The 21,392-nt window shown below is 43.0% G+C and overlaps 2 protein-coding genes across 4 annotated transcripts in view; one reads left to right on the top strand and one right to left on the bottom strand.

The window, feature by feature from the left end:
- Positions 1-21,392, bottom strand: part of TENM3 (teneurin transmembrane protein 3) — a 1,852,170-nt gene that overhangs the window by 1,649,132 nt on the left and 181,646 nt on the right. The gene's annotated exons all lie outside the window — the stretch shown is intronic.
- LOC144583216 (uncharacterized) overlaps positions 16,636-21,392 on the top strand; it is a 548,560-nt gene continuing 543,803 nt past the window's right edge. The window contains exon 1 of the mRNA XM_078376660.1: positions 16,636-16,772. The gene's annotated coding sequence lies outside the window, so the exon portion shown is untranslated. The remainder of the gene's footprint in view (positions 16,773-21,392) is intronic.

The raw sequence follows: 21,392 nt of genomic DNA, 5'->3' as shown, positions 1-21,392 counted from the left end.
AAAATTGCGAACAAAGAGACTGTATCACACACAAAAAAGGAAGGAAGACCATGTACTGACATCAGCAAGACTCGCAATCAAAGAAAAGTGGAGGAATTAGCCCAAGCGATTGAGGAAACCCTTCCAGGCCCGGCTGAGGCAAATGCACCTGAATGATGCAAACATTTCAAGAATGCTGTGTATAACACCGCCTTGTCCACATTTGGCAAGAAGACCAAAAAGACGGCTAACTGGTTTGAAGCCCATTTGGAAGAGTTGACGCCAGCTATCGAGGATAAGAGGAGAGCTCTATCAGCATACAAAGCCTGTCCTAGTGAGTAGAACTTGCAAGCTCTTCGAGCTGCTCGTAGCTAAGTCCAACAGGCTGCCAGGAGATGTTCCAACGATTATTGGCTTCAGCTCTGCTCTCAGATACAGATAGCAGCGGACACAGGTAACATCAAAAGAATGTATGATGGTATCAAGCAGGCTTTAGGTCCAATACAGAAGAAATCTGATCCCTTAAAGTCTGCTATAGGTGTGATCATCCAGGATTGGGCACAGCAGATGGACCGCTGGGTGCTGCACTACTCTGAGCTATATTCCAGAGACAATATAGGAACTGAAGAAGCATTAAATAACATTTAGTCCCTGTCTGTCTTGGAAGAGATGGACAGCGAACCAACCTTAGCAGAAATAAAAGTGGCTTTGCAAAAATTACACTAGCAATAAAGGACCACATGTTTTTCTCATGTACTTAATTTGTTGTTACATGCTGGTAAGTCACACCCAACTTATGGTGAGCTGAATAGGGGTTTTGAGTTATGTGAGATATTTATGTAGTGTTTTATCACTGCCTACTCCCCAGGTCAAGTTTTGCCTGGCCGAGCAGGGTTTTGAACCCAGCTCTCCTGAGTCTTTTACTTTGGCCACTATATCACATGGATTCTCTTAAGTGTGCTGTACTTGTATTAAATTCTTTTTGAAACTGCTGATGGGACTTTTATTTTTATTTGGATTAAGTGGGACCATTAGGACAACCCATATGGCAACTATGAGATTGACTCAAAAGAGGCAAGACTAGGAGAGCTTGCTTACACCAAGTATGATGAGCTCTATTTGGTCAGGAGCAGTTTACAGACCTTTGACCAGTGTGACAGCCATTATAAAACCTCTACAATGAAACTAGTGGCACAGGCCACTGCTGTGTGCAGCCTGGCCACAGCTGTCTAAGAATCTGTGCAACACTCTCTCCAAAATCTTACTGAACACCCTCATTAGCAATTTTTTTATGGCAAATCAAACACGAATATTATGAAAGATTGTGCAACCACAGGATCTCTTCCCAGAAGCGCAGCAACACTGGGGAAAACTAAGTGCAGAGAATATGTTATTTCATTCTCCACTGAGAAATTGAACTTACATGAGTTACTTGGCCCTGAACTGAGAGGTAAGAGATCATCTGTGCTTTCTAGCTTTCTGGATCTCCAGTGCTTTTCCTATCTCTTTCTCAGATGGTAAGGTTTTGTAGTGCAAGTTATGCATACAATTCCTTGGAAGCATAATTCCCATATCCATCTCTAATTCTTATTTATTAAATGAATGAAAACATTTCTGCATTATCCTGATCCTGCTTGTAAATCCTGTTACTTAACAATAAATACAGGAGGGAAGACATTAAGAAATGTCACATCAAATTAAAATGTACACCAGAAAATCAAACCAAATAAAATACAATTATCACAGGTGAATAGAGATGTTGAAATGTGTGCAACAATTTTGAAGCTGATAAACAGCAAAAAGAATATTTAAACAATAAAGGGTTTGACAATATTTTGGATATTATAGCTGCCTAAATAACTCATGTGTCAGAAACATATTTAACATAAATTACTGACATGTTATCTTTAATATCTCACTGACTTACACAATCTGCAATTGTGTATTAATTTATAATTTTTTCATCTCCTGGCCTTAGGTAATCTATTGGAATATTAATTTTTGCAATTGTTCTATTGTCTGTTAGCTAGGTGATATATAAGATGATCAGCTACTGTTACTAAAAGTTTTTATTTATTCATATTTATTTATTTAAAATGTTTATTACCTGTCTTTCTTCTCCTACGTAGCTTAGAGCAGGAGTCCCCAACCCCTAGTCCATGGCCCAGTGCCAGTCCATGGCCTTGGCAGGACTGGGCTGTGGAGACAGATCTCCCACCCCCACACTCCTCTCATGCATGCCTCCACACATGCATGGCCCACCCACCTGCACATATTGGTGCCCCACCCATGGGCACGCCCCATCCATCCACGCATGTGCACAAGTGTACTCTGCCCACCTGTGAGCACACCTCACCCACCCTTGAGCACAGGGGGTGCCCCGGACCCCACTCCGCCAACCAGTCCACGATTCGGAAAAGGTTGGGGACCATTGACTTAGAGTATTAAAAACAAACTATATAAAAACTGGAAGAGAGGGACAAACCAAACAAAAATCTGTTTGGGCAGCAAGACAATGAGAAAAAGTCTTTGCCTGTCCTTAGAAGAGCAGTAAAGAAGAGGCCAACCTGACCTCCTATGGGAGAGAGTTCCATAGCCTGGGAACAGCAACAGAAGGGCTTATCTTGTGTCCTTACTCTGAATGAACCTTTCGGAATGCCAAGACAGAGAGAAAAGCTTCTCTGATTATTTTAAAACCTAGGCACAGCCCCAAACCACATCCATCTGTCCAAATCCCTTGGCTCCCTCCCTCAAGAGTCCCAAGAAAACCACCTCCCTGCCTAAAGCAATTGTGTATGAATTAGTAAAAACTAAAAAGTATAAATACTCACCTAGTGAGAAAGCTCATGTTTTGAGTGAAATGATATATCATTATCATTTGGTGTTTGTTTGTTTTTTAAAAAAATTCTCTTCTGTATTTTGTGAGGTTGGCTTGGGATAAGGATAAAAAGAGCTATTGGTCTTTTAGACCTATGGTCTCTGCACTATATATGCAAGCCAGAGAAATAAAAGCCACTGTTAAAAACTCCCCAAAAGAGGTTTTAAACTCTTGTTTGAACTTTCTAGTTTACAGATACTGACAAAATTTGTCTACATTTATCAAAGCACGAAAGTGCAATATTTGGCTGAAAACTGATAATTTGATTGTACATATCATTTTGCATATGATACATGGTTCTTTTGTTACATTCTATACAATCAAATTATTGTGTTTTCATGCATATAATGTGCACATTATGTGGTTTTCCTTAAACTGTGGGACCTGCCACATGTTATATTCATAATCTTTTCAGTGCTTCGGTCCTCTAAGGTCTTAATCTGGACCTGCCCAGGCAGGCTCAGAAAAAGAAAAGCAGTTTTAGATTCAAATCATTTTGGCCTTTAAACAAGCACTTGAAATTGTATCTGAAAGTGGACCAGCAGCCAGTGGAGCTGTTGTAACAGGGAAGTTATGTGGTCCCTTTAACCAACCCCATTTAACAATCTGGCTGTGGCATTTAGAACCCACTGAAGTTTCTGAACACTTTACAAAGGCAGCCCCATATAGAGCATCCTATAGTAAGTTAACTGGGATATTAAGTATGTGGTTGCTGAACCATAGGTTTGGGGTTCAATTCCCCACTGTGCCTCCTTGACAAGGACTGGATTTGATGATTCATAGAGACCCTTCTGGCTCTGCAGTTCTTGTTTTTTTTCCAGGGGGAGTGTAACCACACCCAGCACACGTTGTTGTTGTGGCGGTTGTTCTAGTTGTGGCTTCAACTCATATACCACCCCATAGTGCTAAAGCACTCTCTGGGCAGTTTACAACATAATTATGTAGACAATACTTTGTCCCTCTACAAGCTAACTGATTTTATCAACCTCAGAAGGATGGAACTCAGCTTGAGCCAGCCACCGGAATCTGTCAGGATCAAACTCAGTTTGTGAGTACAAGCTTGACTGCAGTGCTGCAATTTAACCACTGTACCATGGTGCCCTTCGACTGACCATGAGGCACCTCTGTCTTGTCTGGATTAAGCTTCGGTTTATTATGATTCTGAGGGAGATGTTGGGCCTTCAGCCTCTGGTGGGCTGATGGATACTACAGCAGCTGGGCACCAGGAGGATGCAGAGTCCAGGTGGGAGAGAGAAGCTCAAGGCAAATTAGACACACCTGGTCGAGGGGACATAGAGCATTTTCTATTTATTTATTTATTTATTGGATTTGTATCCTGCCCATCTGGTCTAGTCGACTACTCTGGGCGAGTAGATACCAGGTTTTTCAAAAAGTTTGTTAATAGAAAAAAATCCAAATTACCAGATCTCTATAAAACTACCATTTACCATGTGCATGATGCTGGAAGAAATAGTTGTGTCCCTGTTGTTCTGTATTAAACTGCTACACAAGGCATGGGGAAGACAGAAAATGAAGGCTTGAACAACTGTAGAATTCACTTATGTCTTCTTACTTTAAAGGGCTCAATGGTATCAATCAAATAAAAAAATTACTTTAAGGTTTCTGAACATTTAGAGTTAGTGATCCTAAGAACAGGAAAATCGTCTCAAATCCAAAAAGCTGAACACATTTTGAAACTTGCTGAATTCTATTCTGCTAATAGATTACCTGACCCAGAGCAGATAAGCAATTACAATGATCCTTACCCTCCAAATGTTGAGGTCACATTTTTTCCCAGTTGAAATCCTGAAAGAGAAGGCAAGCTCCTGGTCTTGGTCAAAAAATACTACCATGAGGACTTACAAACTGCTTACAGAAAGTCGGGTTAAACACAATTTTATTCCTATATGTGTGGAACTGATTAGGTTAGTCTCAGTACACAGGAGGATTGCCAGGACATTATGACCCACAATAGAGAATTTACTATTAGTACATGAACCAAAGTTGGTTAATAGACATCCATCTTAAAACAGATGTATAGCCACAAAGTCAACACATGAAGCTGATGCAATCTATGAAATGTATATTGGACATGAGGTAATGTCTGGGAGAAGACATCAGGTGATGTGCCCAGTGGTTGGTTGTTCGAACTATATAAGTGCTGCACACTATGGTGCAGTGTGGAGTGTTGTGTTGGAGAGTTGCTGAAGTGCCATCCATATATTTACTGAAAAATGTATTATTAAGTCTGTTGACTGATGTACATAGTTCTATTTTACATAGTCTGTAAATACACTGCTCTTTGTTGTCAACCTGGAAGACTAACTTGTCTTGGAACCATCTCCCACACCCTAAATATTGACAAGGATTCCGTCATGATTTATTAAAAACCGTACATTCCAGCTTTTCTTTGAATGTTTGCATCGCCATGATAGCAGAAGGACATTACTGAAACTGAAAGTTTGCTGTCATTTTAATTTCTTCATTCTGGGATATAACAGAATTTATCATCTTCAACTGCCTATTCAAACAACATGGTACCATGTAAAATCAGTATTCATACAACATCCTCACTGCTAATCATACAGCAGAAACGTCATGTGCTGTATTTAAAAAGAAGAATTATCCATAAAGTTAATTAAAATATCTGACTTGAATAAATCATGAAGCTACACTTTGTAGTTTTCTAAGTGTGTTGATAAAATTATGAACTGTTAGCTCTAAAAGTGCACTATTGGATGTTTAGTACATAAACTATATAACTTGACAGTTTTAGTTCAGACTTGTCTTTTTTTCCATCCAGCCCCCTTCCCCCATCCTCTCTGTTCACCTATAAAACATCATCATCATCTCAGCCTTGTCTTTGTTCACTAATGAATCATAAAGAGAGGTCCTAATGTGAGAACGCTTGTAGAAATTTACTACAAAAGATATATATTATGAACTTACAATAACTTTGCATTTACTTTCTGATTAAACTAAAGAGAGAGATTGAAAGAGCTGCTGTAGCAATAGTTGTAATTTAAGTGCTGGCTCCACATTCCAGGAGGTCCTTGGCAAGATGTTTTCCATTATTTCTCTTGAAGAAGGGGCATGTGTGATCTCCTCAATTTTAGATTGGTTATCCCTCCTACTGAGATAGGGGATATTATCTCCCTATCTCGAACATTATATGTTGGCTAAAACTCTCAAGGACAGAATCAGGGTCTTGCTAATTAATCCAGCTGGATTCACAAGAGAACAGGTGCTCCCTTGCCTCCATGGTGCATATTACCCTGAGCAGCTGGCAGTTTGAGTTTAGTACGGCTAGTCTGTAGTTGGAAAATTAAATTGGTGCAATATTTGGACAATGGAACTCCATAGTCTCCACTTGTTTCCCTATTTACTGTATCCCTGTCTATCTACTTGTTCTTTGGGTTCTTATCCTATTCTAGGTGAGAACTTAGAGATTTAGTTATATTTCTGTCTTCTCGTACACTGCAATAAAACTACCTACTTTCAAATAATGTGTGCGCGCTAGTTAGTCTGTAAAGTTTTAATCTAAATCTGTTAACATGCTGGCCCTTCATCTTGTGGGAGCTATGAACAGTGACAGTGGCTTGGACTGGTTCTCTGGCATTCTCCTTCCCCCACGTCACAAGTTGTGTCTCCATAATTAATGCAGTATTCATGAGTTAATCACTTGGAAATCTAGTGGTGATTGTTTTTCTATCACTTTCTGCACCCTGAGGATACAGAAGAGATGCCTGGTCAAATAAAGCTGACAAGCACTGAGCATAAAAATGATCCCATGTGTTAATATATGTAGAAAGATGAGGACAAATATTTGTATTGAGGAAGCTGTTAATACTATATCTGATAGAGAATCTCCAACTGCTGTGAAAGACACCATATTTTAAACGTGTTTTTAAAACAAAACGTAATTGAACTGGAATGATATTAACAACCAGAAACCAGAAATTAACATTCCAAGGTGACTGAGAACATACTTATACTGGCAAAAGAAAAAAAAGCATATTTGCATCAGGTTTAGCATGTTTTCAATCAATTTTTAAAAAGGTGACTACACAATGCACATGGAAGCATGGATTGTTTTGACAGGGAATTATATTATTTTGATTGGAAACAAGCTATTTTAATCTTCTGCTTATTTTACCTCAAATGTCAAATTGATTTAATTTGACTCAATTTGACAAAATGGAACAAAAACGGCCGGTTACAGGATTAATCGGTTTTCAATGCATTGTAGGTCAATGGAGACTCAACCTACAGACTTTTCGACCTGCAGCCACCGTTCCAATATGGATTAATTCTGTAAGTAGAGGGTCCACTGTATGTGAATGCCTCTATCAGTGTAAATTGTGCCTGTGGAGCTTTCCACTCACCATCCTCCATCCCCTATGTTTGGGCACATGTTACTCTTTAACAAGCATAGTCCTGTCTCTCATCAGTTTCAGCCCTGTCTCCCTTTCTCCCTCCTTTGCAAGCCTAGAAGTGCCTATCTAGTCCAAATATCTATGGTTACTTTCAACCCCAAGTACCCTGCTATCTCTCCTTCTCCACCCCACCTCTCTCTCTCTCTCTCTCTCTCTGTTTGTGTGTGTGTGTGTGTGTGTGTGTGTGTTTGTTTGCCTGTCTGTCTTCATGTACATGTCTCCTGCTGCAGGGAAACCTCTGTGTTGATTTTCTGTCATTCTATCCTAGTGCCATTCCAGATTGTAAGAATTTTTTTTAAGCAAAAAAATTTTTTTAAGCAGTTGCTAATGGCTGTGAGAGGCAAGCACCATGTGGGAAGATAGGCACAAGACAAAGTCTCAAATGCAACAATTCTAAAAGTCAGTAGCCCTTTAGACTGATGTACAGTATTTAACACAAAAACTATGTGTGACGTTCCACCCAGTGTTCCCTGTTTGTTTTCCCCAAACACAGGTTCACTCTCTGGATACGTTTACTCTTTCTTCCACTACCACCAATGGATCTCTCATCCACACTGCCCCATATATGCATCAGACACGTGCTGCCAATACAACTTATTTATTTATCTTTTGGTTTTTATGGGGATCTTTGCCAATTGCAGCTTCACTACTTCAGCTCCAATCCCTTTAATAGCAATGGTCTCATTTTCCAGCATGTTTTTTTTTGTCATGGCAAGCGATTCAGTGTTTTCCTTAGCTCCCTTCTGTTGTACATAATATACTTTCTTGGGCAGACTTCCCCCTCCTTTTTGCTGACCAACATCTCTATTCTTGGTGATCTGGCACTGAGCAACAAAATGTCCTTTCTTCTCGCACCCATAGCAGGTTCTAGGGACTCTCGGTTCAAAATATGGGGACTTGTCACCCTTTCCTCCAAAGCTCTTATATTTTCTTAAATTTCTGTTGACTCAGCTCTGAGAGCTTGCCTTTAAAATGGCTTCCAGTTGCTTGATTGTTCCTGAGGTAATCTCTGGGCCCTTTCCTTCTGTCATCCCAACCTTTCCTGCCATTTTTTACCTCAGAGAATCTGAGGTTCCTTATATCACTTATAAAGTCAGCGGTTTCACTTGCCTCTTGTACGTTTTTGGGCTTTTTGTCTTTGACTAAATATTTCAAATCCCCAGGTAGAACCGAATAAAATTGCTCTAGCCCTATTATATTTTTTATTTCTTCCAGTGACATGACATTCTCCTGCTCTATTTCTTCAAGCATCTAACCAAATTTGTCCCCAATTGAGACAATTGAGGCTTTTTGGTCAATGTGTGAAATTTTCATCCCAGGTGGTCAGCATTGATCCCAAACCTCAAGAAAAGCAATTTTCTATAAGTCTCATAGTCTCTGGTTTGATCTAAGGGTATTTGGGAATAAATATCTGCTAAATCTCCACTTATCTGTGACCTTAGCACAATCATTTGATCTCGATCTCTCACATTGAAGTCCCAGCACACTCACTCGAATGAAATAAGGAATGATTCAGGGCAATCACCCTTTCTGAATTGAGGAAATTTCTTTAGGTCTAACTCTGAGAAATTTCCCTTAGCATTAATATTATTATTGTTATTGTTTTGGGCCTTCACTTCTAATCTTTTCATTTCTAATTGGTACTCCATTTCTCTTTCTCTTAATCCTATTTGTCTGGCTTCAGTCTCAGCTTTTTCTCTCATTTCTAATTCCTTTAATCTTAACTGGAATTCCTGGTTCAATTTCCACTTCTCAAACTCTTGGGAGGTTAACACAGTTTCTTTCCCTAAGGCATCATCTTCCTGGGTCTCCTCCTGTTCAGATATTTCAAGAGGGACTCCATTTCCCTCCACTTCATGAGGTACCTCTTGAGGATTAGCTACCTCCATTGCCACCTTTTCCCCTCATTTAGGAGGTATGTTTATGTGTATTTATTTGGATAAGCTGGTTAATTCTGCAGAGATAATCAGTCAAGCCTGTTTAAAATGCTTTTTTCCATTCTGAGTTAGAGAGTTACTCTGTAGCCCTCTGTTGGCAGCTACGTATTGCTACTCTGTTTCTTCTGGCACACAGCTATGCTATTCCTTGTCTGAGACACTATATCTCCTTGCCTCCAGACACCAATCTATTTCAGATTTATTTTATTCAAGCCTCTGCTAGTTTCAGTCACCTTAGATATGTTCTTGACCCTGGCTTTTACGTTTGTCCCCTCAGTGCTCCCTTCTTAGAGCCTAGCATCCCACTAGCCCACTGGTCTTTCAAATCTAAGCATGAGGTAACCTCAAACCACAGAATTTTTCATCAGAGTCTTCTCCTTTCTTAGTCTTTCCCAAGATCTGCGATCTGGAGTCCCTACTAAGCTTTTCACCAAAAGCTAGAGAGTTCCCCACTCCTTCATGACAGTCCCTGACTAACAGGTACTTTAAGACTTGGAAAATTCTCCTTTTTACTTTGGCTTACTGGAATCTAATCGTATCCCACCACTGGTCACTACTGTGACGTTCCACCCAGTGTTCCCTGTTTGTTTCCCCAAAACAAAGGTTCACTCTCTGGATACATTTACTCTTTCTTCCGCTACCACCAGTGGATCTCTCATCCACACTGCCCCATATATGCATCAGACACATGCTGCCAATATACTGTAACTTGTTTATTAATCTTTTGGTTTTTAATCACAGATGTTCTTGTATTGTTGTTTAGAATCACTCATTAAACTTCTTATATTTGATTACATGTTTGCTTATTCAGGTGTTGTATTTACTTATTCACATTAGCCAACTCATTAATATTCTCTGACTATCTATTTAGCTTTACTATTCAATTTATCTCCTTCACATTCTCTCTCTAACTCTCCAACTTTTCAATTCTCTCTTCTTAACTCTCTCTAAATCTTCTCTAACCTCCTCCCTCTCTCTGTCTCTTTGACTCCACCCCTCCTGTCTTCTCATAGGCTCCTGCAGGTGAGCTTCAGCTATGATAGACAGGAGTGATGTGGGCATTCCCCCACACTATGTGACTGCCATTTGACTTTAAACTGATTTTTAAAACCCTGATCCATCACCAGCTTTATTTCATTAGTGTAATGATGCCATGGTGGGGCATGCCCAGTTGTGCAAGGCAGGCTATAAGGATTTCAAGGGAGATGTGTGTACTTTGAAAGAAAACCTTCAGTATTATAATGTCACATTTTTCAAATGTTCAAATGAAATTACTATGCAAGGCAAATTAGAAGTGGCCATGAGATGTTTACCTTTATCAAAAGAGGGCACTGGTTCAGAAAGCACAGAAACAGTGGTATCTATCTATCTATCTATCTATCTATCTATCTATCTATCTATCTATCTATCTATCTATCTATCTATCTATCTATCTATCTATCTATCTTATCTTATTTTATTTTATTTTATTTTATTTATATCCCGCCTATCTGGTCGTATGTGTGCTACAGGCCTGTAGTAAAGATGCAAACTGATCTAACCTACTTGTAGGTACACGCTTCTTGAAACAAAGGTCTAATAGAGTGTGGCCCTCTTGACTCTCTTTGATGTCTCAGCAGCTTTCAGTGCCACTGACTCTACAGTCCTTCTGGGCAATATGTCCAAGTTAGATGTGGGAGTTTTAGATGGAAATTTCATCTAAAATGTCAGTGGTCAGCAATATAAAAAGAACAGCTGACATTCTCATTTTAGTGAGACACATATGATGTGGAGGCTATCCTGAATCAGTGCTACAGTTCAGCAATGGACTCAGTACATGCATGGATGGGCCAGATAAAAAGGCCAGGCAGGACAGATGTGGGTTTGTAGGCCGTACTTTAGAGACCCCTGGTCTAGTACAGTGGTTTCCAACATTGGATCCCCAGATATTCTTGGACAAAAATTTATAAAAGCCTTCATCACTAGTTGTGCTGGCCAGGATTTCTGGGAGTTGCAATCCAACAACATCTGGGCAGTCAAGGTTCGGAACCACTTGTCTACTAACTACTTACCCCAACTACTGCAATGTTCTTCTACATGAAGACTTTTAAAAAAGTTCAAAAAACCAATATATGGGGAAGTGCTTCTTATTCTCACACATAATACTAAACCTTTATTGTCAATGCAGAACATGTGTACAGTGAATTTGAATGAGCCTCCATTGATACAACCACACAAAGCACAGAAACACAGAATACATTTAAACACAGAATACATCTCCAGGCTTATAAACAAATCCCTAATCCCAGGAATACTGGGGCTAGACACACATTTCCACATACATATATACATGTGTATGTACATCTTGCATGTTGTACTGGCAATATGAGTCTGTTGTATTAAGTCTAGTCATGGTGTTCTGTGGCATTTAGAAGTCTGACGGCCCATGGATAGAAGCTATTTTTCAGCCTATTTGTCCAGCAGGCTGTGCTTCGATATCCCTTGCCCGATGGTAGAAGTATGAAGAAGTGCTGTCCCAATTGAGAATCATCCCTAAGGATTTTATTCACTCTGTTTAGATAGCAGGATCTGGCAACTTCCTTCAGTGGGTTATGGGGCAGCCCATGATTTTTGTGCTGTGCTCATCACCCTCTGTAGTGCCTTCTTGTCTGTGGTTGTTAAGCCAGCGTACCATACTGTGACACAGTATGTGAGGACACTTTCTATTGTTGACTGGTAGAAGGATGTCATCAGTCATTGTGCCACCTGGTTTTTCTGTAGAACTCTTAGGAAATGGAGTTTCTGTTGGGCCTTCCTGACCACCTGGGATGTGCTGCTTTTCCAGGTGAGGTCCTGGCTGAGGTGTACTCCCAGGAATTTAAAGGAGGAAGCCATCTCCATGCTGCCCCCTTGATTTAGAGTGGGGCTGGTTCCTGTTCCTGTTTCCGGAAGTCCAACACCATCTCCTTAGTCTTGCTGGTATTTAGGTGCAGGTTGTTTTCTGAGTACCATGTAGTTAGCTTCTGGATTTCTTTCCTGTACACTGTTTCATCCCCTCCTGTGATAAGGCCCTGCACAGTGGTATCGTCTGTGAAATTTATTACCATATTAGATGGATCTGAAGATACGCAGTTGTGTGTGTACAGCAAGTACAGGTAGGGACTATGTTCACAGCCCTGAGGGGAGCCTGTGCTGGGCTTCAGGGAGGAGGATGTAAAGGACCCAGCCCTTACTGTTATGGGCAGTCTGTCAGGAATTCTCTAATCCAGTCACAAGTGAGGGGAGGAAAATTTAAGTCAGTCAGCTTCTCGATGAGAATGCCTGGCAGAATGGTGTTGAAAGCCGAGCTATAGTCTATGAAAAGCATCCTGACATAGTTCCAGGTGTTTCCAGGTGTCTCAATGCCGTGTGTAGGGCCATGGCTATGGCATCACCTGTTGACCTATTTTCTCTGCAGACAAATTGGTGTTGGTCGAAATTTGATGGAAGACATGAGCTAAAGTGTTGGAGAACCAGTTTCTCAAAGCACTTCATCACTACAGACGTGCGATGGGTCTGTAGTCGACATGACTTTTCATCTACTAATATAAATCTATGACTACCAGCCAGCATCACAGGAAAGAAACAAGCAAATACTGTACAGTGGTGCCTCGCATAGCGAGGTTAATCCGTTCCGGATTAACCTTCGCTATAGCGAAACATCGCTAAACGGAATAAAAAAAGCCATAGAAACGCATTGAACTTCGTTCAATGCGTTCCTATGGCTTGAAAACTCACCGTTAAGCGATGTTTCTCCATAGCGCCGCCATTTTCACGCCCTCGGTAAGCGAGGGCAGGGCGCGAAAATGCGGCGCGGACCTTCCGACGGCCATTTTGGAACCGCCGATCAGCTGTTCTCCCCCGCTTCGTTGTGCGAAAATCGCTAAGCGAATCGCTTAGCGATCATCGCACAGCGAAAAATCGCCATAGGGGCCATCGCTGAGCAAATGCTCCAGCAATGGCCCAGAGTGCCTCGTTAAGCGATTTCATTGCTCAGCGAGGCACTCGTTAAGTGAGGCACCACTGTATCATAGAAAAGTTAAGTTGGAAGGGGCCTACAAGGCCATTCAAGTCCGACCCCCTGCTCAATGCAGGAATACAATCAAAGTATATCTGCCAAGTCATTATCTAAGTTTTTCTTAAATGCCTCCAGTGTTTGAGTACTCACCAACTCCCAAGGTATTATTTATTATTATTATTTATTTAATTTATATCCCGCCTATCTAGTCGTGGTGGACTACTCTAGCGGTAACTGGTTCCACTGTCGTACTACTGTTTTAAACTGCAAGAAGATTAAATAAAATAAAAAGTCTCTATCATTTTTATAGCAATTTAAAACTATCACCCATCATTTTCTGCTTTCAAAACTATATGCATGTCTGATATACGTACAATGAAAATTTACATAAGCATTGTTGAACATATGACAACCTCTAAAACATTCCTGCCTTTGGGGGAGCGGAAGATCTTCTGCCGGCCACAATCCCACTGGGTGAGAGACAGTAAGAACTGTGGCTGGGCTGTTGCCAACTGCCATCCGGAGTTTGGCTCTATCTCCCTCCGTTTTCCAGGACTAGGCCCTGCTACTCCTGATTGCCTCACCCCCCCCCAACATCAGCCACCTGGCTTAGGGTGAGTGAAGGCTTTTAAGCCGAAGGTGTTCTCAGGGCCTCACCGGACCAACATTCCTGCCTTTGGGGGAGCGGAAGATCTTCTGCCGGCCACAATCTCACTGGGTGAGAGACAGTAAGAACTGTGGCTGGGCTGTTGCCAACTGGCATCCGGAGTTTGGCTCTATCTCCCTCCGTTTTCCAGGACTAGGCCCTGCTACTCCTGATTGCCTCACCCCCCCCAACATCAGCCACCTGGCTTAGGGTGAGTGAAGGCTTTTAAGCCGAAGGTGTTCTCAGGGCCTCACCGGACCAACATGAAAGATGGCGCTGGCGCTGGGCGACTAGCGTTTTCTCTCACCGCTCCAGCTCGCTGCCTGGGACTTCTTCTCTTTTCTCCTCTTTTCTTTTCCATTTTCTTTTTCTGTTTTTTCTTCTTCTCCTTTCTTGTCCCCCTCTTTTTCCCCTGTTTGCCTGGAGCCGGTGTCTCCCGACGGTGCTAAAACTTACCGGGAGAGTTGCGGAGAGTCGCGGAGCGTGGGACTGAGGCTGGCTGGACCCTGGAGGTGAGGCGGCTGCGGCTCGAGACGCGCTGTGGAGGTGTGGAGTCGCGGGGGTCCGCAGCCGGCTTGTTGCTGGGGGGTCCGGGAGCCAGGAGGTCCTGCTGTTCTCCCCGACGGGGCCGGTCTTGGGGAGTGACTGGAGCGAACGGAGTCAAGTGGAGTCTGAGCCCTGAATACAGCGGTCCGCGGCTGGAGGTTCTTTGCGCAGCCCTGCTTGGCCCTGGAGGATTTGGTGTAGTTTCTTTGCGGGGGACTGATTGACTGGTGACCGGAGGCCGGCGGGATCCCCGACGAGTGGATGGAGTGGGGGGATCGGAGCCGACCAGAGCCAGGAGAGTGTAACGTTGTCCTGGGAGCCTGGGGAAACTGCGGGATCGCCAGGACGCCGGAGCTCCTGCGAGCCGGTGCCATGTTGGCGGCCCTTTCCTCTGTTTTCGGCTACCCCGCTTGTTGCTGTTCCTTATCTAACAAAGGTGTTCCCCAAATTGACTTTCCAAAGTTGGGAACGGCAGGGACTAAGCCTTTACCATCTTGGCTTTTGACGCTTTTGCCCAGGCTCGGAACTAATATCAACGTGGGCTCAGAACTAACAACCAAGACCTGTGAGCCTCTCCCCATGAGCAAGAACTATAAATTAGCCCCACCATTGAGTCCAACGACAAGGCTACAGGGTAGAAAAGTGCAATCTTCGAGCACATGTGGGGGATAACTGTGTTATTCTGTCATTAGTATTTTCCCCCCCATTTTATTGTATTATTTTTGATTATTTTATTTCACTTTACTTTAATTATTACTAAGTTTGATTTGTTGTTATATGTGTGCTTTTTCTTTTTTAATGGTGTATTTAGTTAGTCTTTGTATTGTAAAAATTTTGATTTGTTAAATTGTATTAAGTTATTAGTTTTTCTCTTTCCTTTTCTTCTATTTTTCCTTTCGTCATGGAATGGAGGGCCTGCCTTCCCAGCGAGGGGCCACAAAACATCTCTGTGATTACGGGTAGAGGGCGATATGGCTTTGGCTCCGTCCCTACTCGTGTTAGAAGAACTATGAACAGATGTTTAAAGGCTGTTCCTTGTTCTGAGACGGAGACCAACCCCCAGTACCGAGGTAGCCAGACCAGCCAGCCCTCTACTCTACGCCTGGTGTTGTTGAATGCCAGGTCTGTATCTAATAAAACCCAGCTAATTTACGATCTTATTCTGGAGGAAGATGCAGACCTGGCTTGCATAACCGAAACATGGATTGGCGGAGAGGGGGGTCCCCCCCTAGCCCTCATTTGCCCGCCCGGTTATGCTGTCCAACACCAGGGTAGACTAGAGGGACGGGGGGGGAGTAGCTATCATTTACAAGTCTACCCTAGAGGTAGTTAGGCGCTCCTCGGTGGTAAAGCCGGGTCTTGAGGCCCTCCACGTGTGGATTGGGGCTAGGGACGGAATTGGGATCTTGCTGGGTTACCGTGCTCCCCGCGACCCAGCCATTTCCCTTCCGGAGCTGGTGGACTTTGTCTCCGCGGCATTGCTGGGTTCCCCGAGACTATTGGTCCTGGGGGACTTCAACATGCATGCGGGGGCAGAGGCTTCCGGACCAGCTCTTGAGTTCCTGGAGACCATGGCCTTCTTGAACATGTCCCAGCATGTCAACGGCCCTACACACGTGGGCGGCCACACACTAGACCTGGTTTTTTCCACCAACGGGAGTGAGAGTGGTCCGATGGTGACTGACCTTGAGTCGGTTCCCTTGTCATGGTCGGATCACCACCTAATAAAATGCGTCACCAAGATGGCTCTCCCCCCTCGCAGGGAGCAGGGACCTATTGTCATGGTCCGCCCTCGAAGGCTACTGGATCCGATTGGATTCCAGGATGCCATGAGAGGAGTTACGGCTGACCTGGCTGGTGCTCCTGTCGAGGCACTGGTTGACGGCTGGTTCACCGCCGCGGCTAGTGCCGTAGACACGATCGCGCCTAAACGCCCTCTCCGCCGCAGAGATCGCCCGGCGCCCTGGTTTAACCAGGATCTCCGGGCGTCGAAGCGGGTCAGGAGACGGCTAGAGCGCAAATGGAGAAAGGACCCGACGGGTTTCAATCGTATAGCTGTTAAGGTCGCTACTAACCTTTACCAGGCTAAGGTAAAGGCTGCCAGTCGAACTTACCTCGCTAACCGGATAAGCGAGGCGTCTAACCAGCAGGCGGAATTATTCCGTATAGTACGCGACCTATCCGGAATTGGCCCGGGTGATAGGCCTCCCCCTAGTTTTACACCGGACCAATTTGCAGCATTTTTTAAATCTAAAGTGGAGGCCATCCGCCGGGACCTCGCTCCTTTTTTGAATACAGCGAGTCGAGTTGAGATGTCCAGCGCTCCGTCTTGTCCGGTGATTTTTGATACCTTTCAGCCTGTTTCGTCTGATACTGTCGCCAGGACGCTTGATCGCTGTCGTGCCACCACCTCCTCCTTGGATCCTTGCCCGGCCTGGCTAATCAAAGCAGCCAGGCCTTCAACAACGGAATGGGCTACTGTAATAATTAATCGGTCTTTCCTTGAGGGCAGATTTCCCTCTGCCCTCAAGGAAACACTCATTAGGCCCATTAGAAAGAAACCTAGTTTGGCGGCGGACGAAATTGGCAATTATAGGCCCGTCGCCAATGTTTCTTTCTTAAGCAAGGTAGTCGAGAGGGTGGTGGCTGATCAGCTTCAGGCGTTCCTGGATGAAACAGATGCCCTGGATCCATTCCAGTCGGGCTTCAGGCCGCGCCACGGAACAGAAACGGCATTGGTCGTCCTGTGTGATGACCTATTGAGGGAGGCCGACAGGGGCAAAATGTCTCTGCTGGTCCTCCTCGATATCTCAGCGGCCTTTGATACCATTGACCACGGTATCCTCCTGGGGAGGCTCACCGAGTTGGGAATAGGTGGCCAGGCTTTCGCCTGGCTCCGTTCCTTCTTGGAGGACCGCCCCCAGAGAGTACAGCTTGGGGAGAATGTCTCGGCCCCATGGAGCCTCAATTGTGGGGTCCCACAGGGGTCGATCATCTCCCCAATGCTGTTTAACATCTATATGAGGCCGCTGGGGCGGGTCATCAGGGGGTGTGGAGCGATGTGCCATCAATATGCGGATGACACGCAGCTCTACATCTCCTTTTTTCCAACTGCAGGAGATGCCGTTCTGTCCCTTCAGCGTTGCCTGGGGACCGTATTGGAATGGATGCAGGAGAACGGGCTGAGGCTGAACCCGGACAAGACGGAGGTACTAAGGGTGGGCGCTCCCACAGTTGGGGACTTGGGAAACTCCCTCACTTTTGGGGGTGTGACTCTGCCCGCCAGGGATGGGGTCCGCAGCTTGGGGATCCATCTGGACCCGGCGCTCACTATGGAATCTCAGGTGGCGTCTGTGGTCCGTACCGCTTTTTTCCATCTTAGGCGGATAGCCCAGCTGCGACCCTACCTTGATGTGGGGGCGCTTACTACCTTGGTGCATGCGCTCGTAATCTCAAGATTAGACCACTGTAATGCGCTCTACGTGGGGCTACCTTTGAGGTTGCTGCGGAAACTACAGGTGGTGCAGAATGCTGCGGCCAGATTACTTAGTGGAGTGAGAAGATTCCAACATATCTCGCCCACTCTGGCCGCACTGCATTGGCTGCCCATCCGATTCCGCATCGACTTCAAAGTGTTGATGCTTACCTATAAAGCCCTAAACGGTTTAGGACCTCGATACTTGGTGGAACGCCTTCTCCCACCAAGATCTACCCGTGTCACTCGTGCGAGCCAGGAGGTGAGGCTGAGGAGCCTAACGCCGAGAGAGGCCCGGAAGGAGAAGACCAGAAATCGGGCCTTCTCGGCGGTGGCTCCTCGTCTCTGGAACAACTTACCTCCTGAGATTCACGTGGCTCCCTCGCTGGACATTTTTAAGAAACAACTAAAAACATTGATGTATAGGCAGGCTTTCCCAACAGAAAACTCCTGACGATTTTTCTTTTCTTATATCTTTCTTTGATTTCTATCTTAGTCTAGGTGCAATGTTTTAAAATTATATTGTTTCTTTTATTGTAAGCCGCCTAGAGTGGGCTAATATGTCCAGATAGGCGGGATAGAAATAAAATAAATAAATAAATAAATAAATAAATAAAAACAATTTGAAAACTGAACCTGATCCAGAATAGGCCTGTGTGACAACTTCAGTCACTTTTTGCTTACAGTATTGTTGTTTTAGAATATGTATAGGCAAGTTGGCTAGTTGCATGGCAATATAAATGTGTCAACTGACAATTGAGTGCTACATATGAGTGACATTTAGAAGCATTATGACTGTTAAGGAATGGGGAAAGAATCTCCCTAAATGGAACTTGGTTTTGACTGGCTGCTTTCTACACTACCAGGGACGGGTGGAGGAGAGCATAAAAGGATGAATTAGTGCTCAGTTGATACAGTTAAGAGATCAGATTGGGAACTTCAGATAGGAATTAGGATTAATAGGGAAGAGATATGATTAGGGATTTAGGAATATGTGAGAGAGTTACTTACGACTGCAAACTGTATACAGATGAGGCTTACTATGGGAAGAAAACATAAGATGTAGAAATAAGGATTACTTTAATGGTATAGAGAGAAAGACTATGTCATTTTAGTACCTAATATTTAATGACTGGAACCCTGTTGCTTAGCATAGTAAATCTTAACTAGAGTAGATCCATTGAATTAATGGAACTCATGGAAAAGGAGACTGACCAAATCCTCACTTATTAAACAGGTCTACTCACATTGTGACTAAGCAACAGGGTTTCAGCCTTTTGTTGCAGACAAAAACATATTTGGTTTTATACAAAGAGCTTATCTTTATTTTCCTATTGCAGTTATCAAGTAACCAACCCCCATGAAAGCTACTTGGCCATAGCTTAGTTGAAAAGGAAATGTAAATAAATGTTTAACTACTGAAAGGTTTCCAGTTTAGCACTGATGGTGACAGCACTGTCAAAGAGTTAGAGGCATAACAGAAAACCCTTTCACGGGTGAAGTTGAAAGTGAAGAAAGGGTATAGGAATTCCATATTTAGGCATCACTATAAAGGAATGTACTAGATGCCTGGTAAGTAGTGCAGAGGTAGATCCACAAACCATTTGAAGGGGATTAACCAGATGAGGGGAGTTTAAGGGTCTGACAGGCTACAGAATCGTTAACTACACCTGGGAAATTTAACCATGTTATGCCACTTGTTGTGACAGGAGCCCTAGCTTTCTGACCCACTTTACAAATTTAGATACCTTGAAACCACATTGCTGGAAAAACAAGCTTCTCCCAGATGTTACTGGCAATATATTATGCTTTTCTTCAGCAACCTGTTCTGAATATCATAGCCAAATGAAGAGAGGTAGATATCCCGAGAGAAGGCCTTCTTTGTGTTGTCATCATAGTTATACAATAGTTTGCCTCTCCTTCCCTGGCACTGTCTTTATAGTGTTTTCTTCAGCATTGGTGAAGTTTTTTTTAAAATTCATCCAAGATTTTGAAGAGAATGAGAGAAAGAGAGAGAGTGCATATCAATGGCTCCTTCTCAAACTGGGAGGAGATAACAAGTGGATATGGCTCTTCAACATTTTTTATGAATAACTTGGATGAGGGGGCAAGGAACACTTATCAAATTTATGTATTACACAAAATTGGGCGGAGCAAGAAATACCCTGGAAGATAGAAACAAATTTCAAAAAGATAGTGCTCATGATAGTCTTGAGCACTGGACTGAACACAACAGAATGAAATTTAACAGGGATAAGTACAAAGCTCAGTTACTCAGTCAATTTTTATTGGAGAAGTCTATGAACCATTTCATCAATCATTCACCATATACAATAACATTATCGAATTTTATAAACTTACAAAGGACCGGCTCTTACATGAAAAAAGAAAATTGGATCACATGTGTGGCGATCACTCTGCTTTGGCTCATGTAGGAGATTATTTGCATGTACCAATGGGAGCTGTTGGGAGAGAGAGACAGAGAAACCAGAAGGGAAAGGTGAGGCAGAGAAGAGGAGTTTTTTTGGGAGTGAGTTAGTCAGGGAGTTTTGAGTCAGTTAGGGAGTTTTGAGTCAGAGAGAGAAGAGTCTGACGTGAGAAGTCAGTGACAGTCAGAGATGAGGGTCTGAAGTAAAAGTTACTTTGTGGGAGTTAAGAGTGTGTGGTATAATGAGGAGTTAAGGTAGGCAGTTAAGAGTGTGGAACTTATAGAGCTATGAGAGTTGTATTTAAAAATTTTTATACTATTTTATGCTGTTAGCCGCCTAGAGTGGTCTTAACCGACCAGATAGGCGGGATATTAAATAAATAAATAAATAAATAAATAAATAAATAAATAAATAAATAAATAAATAAATAAATAAATAAATAAATAAATAAATAAATAAAATAAATAAATAAATAAATAAAATAAATAAGAGTGCAACAAGTTCTTACTAATTTAATGAATACTTTAAAGTCTTTGAAGAACCTGTTTAAGTGAACTGTAACCAATAAACCTGTTTTGTTCAACTCTACCCTCAGCATGGACCTCAATCTTTCTAATTAAACACTGTTGACAGAAACCCAAAAATGCACTGGCCAAAATTACTGGCACCCTCAACTTAATATTTGGTACCATCCCCTTTGGAAAAAAATAACTGAAATCATTCGCTTCCTGTAACCATGAATGAGTTTCTTACACCTCTCTACTGGAATTTTGGACCACTCTTCTTTTGCAAACTGCTCCAGAGCCTTCGGATTTGAAGGATGCCTTCTTCCAACTGTTCTTTTGAGATCTCTACACAGGTGTTCTAGGGATTCAGATCTGGACTCATTGCTGGCCATTTCAGAACTCTCCAGCGCTTTGTTTGAAACTATTTCTGAGTGCTTTTTGAAGTGCGTTTTGGTCATTGCCCTGCTGGAAGACCCATGACCACTGACACTGACCACTACGTTGTGCCCCAAAATTCTTTGGTA

Source organism: Pogona vitticeps, chromosome 5 (genome assembly GCF_051106095.1).
Source record: "Pogona vitticeps strain Pit_001003342236 chromosome 5, PviZW2.1, whole genome shotgun sequence".
Classification (NCBI taxonomy): Eukaryota; Metazoa; Chordata; class Lepidosauria; order Squamata; family Agamidae; genus Pogona; species Pogona vitticeps.
This window is presented reverse-complemented; position numbering and strand designations above follow the sequence as displayed.